Here is a 5,899-nt window from a genome sequence, read left to right as displayed (position 1 = left end):
CCATCCCCAAAACTGTTTCTTATATACGGGAAGCAGACCACATCCCTAAAGCAGCTACTCAGCTGCTTGTGGTAGTTCCCACCATGGAGCTCATTGACAGTCTCATCATGCAGAATAACTACAACTAGCTGCCCACGCACTCAAAAGCAGGCCCCGCCAAGTTGACACATAACCTTAACTACCACAGTAGTCTTATTAGAGACTCTCTGTCTGGGATTTGTCAGACAAGACAGATGATGCAGATTCATTCTTCCTCCCAAGACTGAATGGGGCCTCTAGTGACCCAGCAGTGAAGGGAGTTCTCAAAGTTATATACTCAAAGGGAAAGCAACATCCACTAAAAATCTACAAGCATAATTTCTTTGTGTTATTTCAGTCACTGCTGTTGTTGTGAGATGCCCTTGAGTCAATTTCAACCCATAGCAACCACATATACAACATGGTCCTGTGTATATGGACCTGCCTGGTCCTGTGCCATCTTCACAATCTTTGTTATATTTGAGCACATTGTTGCAGCCAATGTGTCAATCCATTTCATTGAGGGGCTTCCTCTTCTTTACTGACCCTCTACTTTATCAAGCATGATGCCCTTTTCCAGTAACTAGTCCCTCCTGATACCATGTCCAAAGTACTTGAGACAACAGGAAAGGATCAAAAGTGGAGATCCTGGATAGAGTGGGATAATGTGGAACAAAACTCAAAAACACAGTAATGACCAGAATTACTGGTCGGATGCAGTCTTGTGGGCCCCCCAAGACCATGGGCCTGGGATACCCTTTGGGCCTGGGTAGGAATCACTCCCAGAGCCTGGCTCTCAGCCCAACAGTAGAAAGATTTACATACAGAACACCCAATCCAGAGTGATGTACCCACCCACTCTACGGACATACACCCCTTGGAGCAATCGGCCATGGGGCATCAGAGGGGCAGCATTCACATGGAGGGAAAGCTGGACAGACAGGAGTGCATAGTTAAGAAAGGCACGAGGTGGGGGTCACAGGGAAGGGAGGGGAGGAAAGTAGGTTAGGGTTGAAGATGGTAACCGGGGCGTGAAATCGTATGTACATGAACTGTCAAATGTGAAACAAATTCTGCTCTGTAAACTTGCAACCAAAGCACAATTTAAAAAAAAAAGTACTTGAGACGAAGTCTCATCATCTTTGCTTCTAAGGAGCATTCTGGCTTTCCTTCTTCCAAGACATATTTGTTCATTTTTTTGACAGTCCATAATATACTCAATTTTCTTCACCAACTGCATAATTCAAAGGTCTAAATTTTTTTTTTTGGTCTTCCTTGTTAGTTGTACAGCTTTCACATGTGTATTAGGCAATTGAAAACATCTTGGTTTGAGTTAGGTGCACCTTAGCCCTAAAGGTGACATCTTTGGTTTTTAACACTTTAAAGAGGTCTTTTGCAGCAGTTTTTCCCAATGCAATACATCATTTGGTATTTTCACTTTCCATGTGTATTTATTTTATGAAAATGGACCAAGGTCTTTTTTATAAAATTTTGTTTTTGTGAATATACACAACAAAGCACACACCAATTCAATAGTTTCTACGTATACAATTTAGTGATGTTGATTACATTCTTCAAATTGTGCAACCATTCTCACCCTACTTTTCTGAATTATTCCTCCCTCCTTAACATAAACTCACTGCCCTTAAGGTTCCTATCTAATCTTTCAAGTTGCTATTGTCAATTTGATCTGAAAATCAAAAAAACAAACCAAACTCACTGTTATTAAGTTGACTCATAGTGACTCCCATTGGATTTCCGGGGCTATAAATCTTTACAGAAGCAGCCTACCTCATCTTTCTTCCACAGAGCAGCTGGTAAGTTCAAACCACTGACCTTTTGGTTAGCAGCCAAATGCTTTAAACACTACACCACCAGGGCTCTTTATAATGCTCAAAGCAGATCTTTTTACTGGTTAAGCTAAACTATTGTTTGGCTTTAAGATGACTTCAGGAGTTATTTTTTATTTAATGTTTAAAGACTAATTTATGGCAATAGTTTCAGGGGTTCACAAACCTTCTATGTCTCCAGAAAGTCTAGAGTCCATGAGAATTAGAAGTTCTGTTGTGCATTTTCCCCTTTTTGATCAAGCATCTACTGTGGAATCTTTGATCAAAATGTTCAGTAATGGTAGCCAGGCACCATTCAGTTCTTCTGGTCTCATGACAAAGGAGGCAGTTGTTGTTCATGGAGGCAATTAGCCACACATTCCATATCCTCCTCCTATTCTTGACTCTCCTTCCTCTGTTGCTCCAGGTGATTAGAAACCAATCATTGTGCCTTAGATAGCCACTTGCAAACTTTTGAGATCCTAGACATTATGCAATGAACCAGAAGGTAGAATAGATATACTAAACACATTATTAGGCCAATTAATGGGGATGTCCCATGGAAACATGTCCCTAAAACTTTGAACCAAGAAACCAAATACCATGAGATGTTTGGTTGTACATAAGCAGCCATAGCAACTACTTTTTTATTTCTTGTCATTGTTGTAAATATATCATGCAGTATTTGTCAATTCAACTTTTTACAGGTATACAACTTACTGAGTTATTACAATAATCAGCTATGTAACCCTAACCTTAATCAATGTGATTTTTCTGTCACTGTTAACCCCGCTTTCCTCCTCCTTCCTGCTCTTATAATCACTAGTGAACTTTGGTCTCTATACATTTGCCTTTTCTTGTTTTATCATATAAGCGAGGTTGTACAATATTTGTTCTTTTGTGATTGGCTTATTTTGCTCAGCATAATGTCTTCAAGCTCCATCCATACTGCAGCATTTATCAAGACTTCATTTCTCCTACTGGCTGAGTCCTATTCTGTTGTATGTATGTATCATATTTTGTTTATCCATTCATCTGTTGATGAGGCATTTAGGTTGTTTCCATGTTTTGGCTGTTGTGAATAGTGCTGCAATGAACATTGGTGTACAAGTTTCTTTTGAGTCTTTGCTTTTAAGTATTTTGGGTACATACTTAGAAGTAGGATTGTTGGCTCATATGGTAATTTTAGTTTTAGTTTTTTAAGGAACTGCCACATTGTTTTCCATGACGGCTGTACCATTTTGCATTTCCACCAGCAATGGTGGAAATTTCCACCAGTTTCCCCACATCCTAAACCAAATTTATTTATTAATTATTATTATTATTACTTTAATCTTAGCCATCCTAAACCAAAAAAAAAAAAAAATCAAACTCACTGCCATCAAGTTGATTCCAACTCATAGTAAGCCCTGTTAGGTGTCTGAGGCTGTAAATCTTTATGGAAATAGATTGCCTCATGTTCCTTCCATGGAGCAGCTGGTGGGTTTGCATCACTGACCTCCCAGTTAGCAGCCAAGTGCCTTACCCACTATGCCAGTAGAACTCCTTTGAGCCATCATGTTGTTGTTATGTGCTGTTGAGTCAGACCTGACTCATAGTGATCCCTCCTTGGGTTTCTGAGGTGGTATCATTATGGAAGTTGATTACCCAACCTTCCTTCTGAGGAGTGGCTGGTGGGTTTGAACTGCCAGCATTCTGGTTAGCAGTCAAGTGCCTTAGGTACTCATAGTGAGAGTGAAATGGTATCTCATTGTAGTTTTGATTTATATTCTCTCTGATGGTTAATGACACTGAATATCTTTTCATTTGTTCTCTGGTCATTTGAATATCCTCTTTGGTGAAATGTCTATTCAAGTCCTTTGCCCATTTGATCATTGGATTGTCTTTTTGTTGTTATCTACATTTTATAGATATTTTGTTTATTAGATTCTTGTCAGATATATGGTGTAAGTTAAGGTTGTGTCAACTTGTCTGGGCTGTGGTTTTGAGTGTTCAGCAGCTGCATGCAATTATTTCCCATGATGAGATTGGAATCAAATCTATGGTAGAAGCTGCTGTGAGCAGCTAATTAGTTGCTTTGGGATGTGGCCAGCTTCTAGTATATGAGCAGAAACTTTGAGAAAAGTCTCTAGCTTTTTGGCACATTTGGATCCTGCGTTTGGCCAAGGCTTCATCCAGTGGCCTGCTGTGTTGCCTGCCGATCTTGGAATTGTTCCTGGACTTGAGCCAGTGGTCTGCCATGTTGCCTGCCTATTGTGGAATTGTGCCATTTTACTTGCCAACCTTGGGTTGGCCAGCCTTTGTAGCCAGCAGTTTCTTGAGATAGGAGACACCTCTAGCTTCAATGGGACTGGAATAAGAGTCAGAGCAGAAGCCTAAGATCAGGTGGCCTTCACCCAAACCCTAGAGGTGGCACTCCACATTTGGACTCTAGCCTCCTCAAATGTAAGAAAATAAATTCCAGTTTGTTAAAGTGATCCACTTGTAGTATTTCTGTCACGGCAGCACTAGAAAACCAAAGCATATGGTACCCAAAGATATTCTCCCAGAGGCTCCTTCCTCAAGTGGAAGTTTTGGTGGTGGTGGGGATAATTTGAGGTTTGTGGGTATTAGCTAATTGATTCAGCATGACCCTCTTCCTCAGCTAATTTAGATTTTTCTGCATTTAGTTTTGCTTTAACTGACAGTTAATACACAGGAGGAGTGGAAGACCCGTCATTTATTTTTGATGAGTGAACTAATCTCAGAGAAACAGTTTTTCTATTTTGAGTTCATTTATACCCTTCGTTTGGCAAAATAATGAAAAACAGTAAAATAGTTATTATTCAGAATCTTTATGGAGTCATTTTGGACAGTGATTCAAGCACCTGAGCCTCAGTTTCTTCAACTTTAAAATAGGCCTGGTTTGTGTAAAGTAACAGAAAGCACCAATACCAGCATGAGTTATTATTGCTACAACTAAAGGTTTTACTGCTTCAACACATCAAATATTCTTTCATTTTAACTATTTGGGATAGCAGTCTTCCTCTACCATAGTATAAGACATGTTGAGGGTAAGTTTACAATTTTTACTAATGTAAGAGTTTCATTACATAAGAACCATAAGCACACATAACAATTTTTTTGATGATCAGAGCTTCTTTACTGAATATTAAAGGTCCTTAGATTATTGGACTTGAGACAAAATAATTCAACATATTATTTTTATTAATTTCTTGTGGAATTTCAAGCTGTCATCTCTCACACCTCTGTTAATTACTTTCTTTTGAAGCTACTCTTCACCTTCTTTGCTGTTTCTGTTTTCTGAGATTGATGTTCAGATAACCAAGAAGTTACTAACGTAAGTAAAGTAAGAATAAATGTATGCTATAGGAGAGCTGAAGAATATTTCCTGAGTAAAGGAGCTCTTAAGAGCTTAACCTAAGCCATGGTATTTTCAGTAGCCTTATATGCATGTGGAAGAAGGACAATGACTAAAGCAGACTGCATAAGACTTGATGTATCTGAATTATGGAGTTGGTGAAGATGATTGAATAGCCGGCAAGATGGTGGACTAGGCAGAAAGACTGCACAGACCCTTTTCAACAAAGAAAAGGGAAACCAATTAACACAGACACAGAAGATATCCTGGATCCTTGAGCCTTGAAGGGAAGGATATAGAAGTGGACTAAACCCCAACTAGCAGAAGAATTTGTGTGAAAATACCAAAAAAAGGAGAGGGACGGAGATGCAGCCTGGCAGCAATCCTGAGCGATCTTGATGGCACAGAGAGTTCGGAGATTCCCGAGTGTGGTAGGACCTAAGAATTAACCTAAAAATCACCCTGCTAGCCAGAGACTGCACGGAGGACTGTGCACGGTCGCTGGGGAAAAAAATGGAGAAGGTGAAGAGAAAGGTGGGCTGAGGTGTGGACTTTTGCCGGTTCAGAGAGCACTGCCATTCTGAAGGTTTAAAAAGCAGCTTGACTATTTTGGATATTTAAAGAGACAGCACTCTCACAGATTCCTGGGGCTTAAGAACATGTTCTGCTTTCCAGCAACCCCAAGGACACT

The sequence above is a fragment of the Orycteropus afer genome, unplaced genomic scaffold (genome assembly GCF_000298275.1).
Source record: "Orycteropus afer afer isolate SDZICR_OR568_19922 unplaced genomic scaffold, OryAfe1.0 scaffold00071, whole genome shotgun sequence".
Classification (NCBI taxonomy): Eukaryota; Metazoa; Chordata; class Mammalia; order Tubulidentata; family Orycteropodidae; genus Orycteropus; species Orycteropus afer.
The sequence above is the reverse complement of the archived record's forward strand: the minus strand, read 5'-3'. Positions refer to the sequence as shown.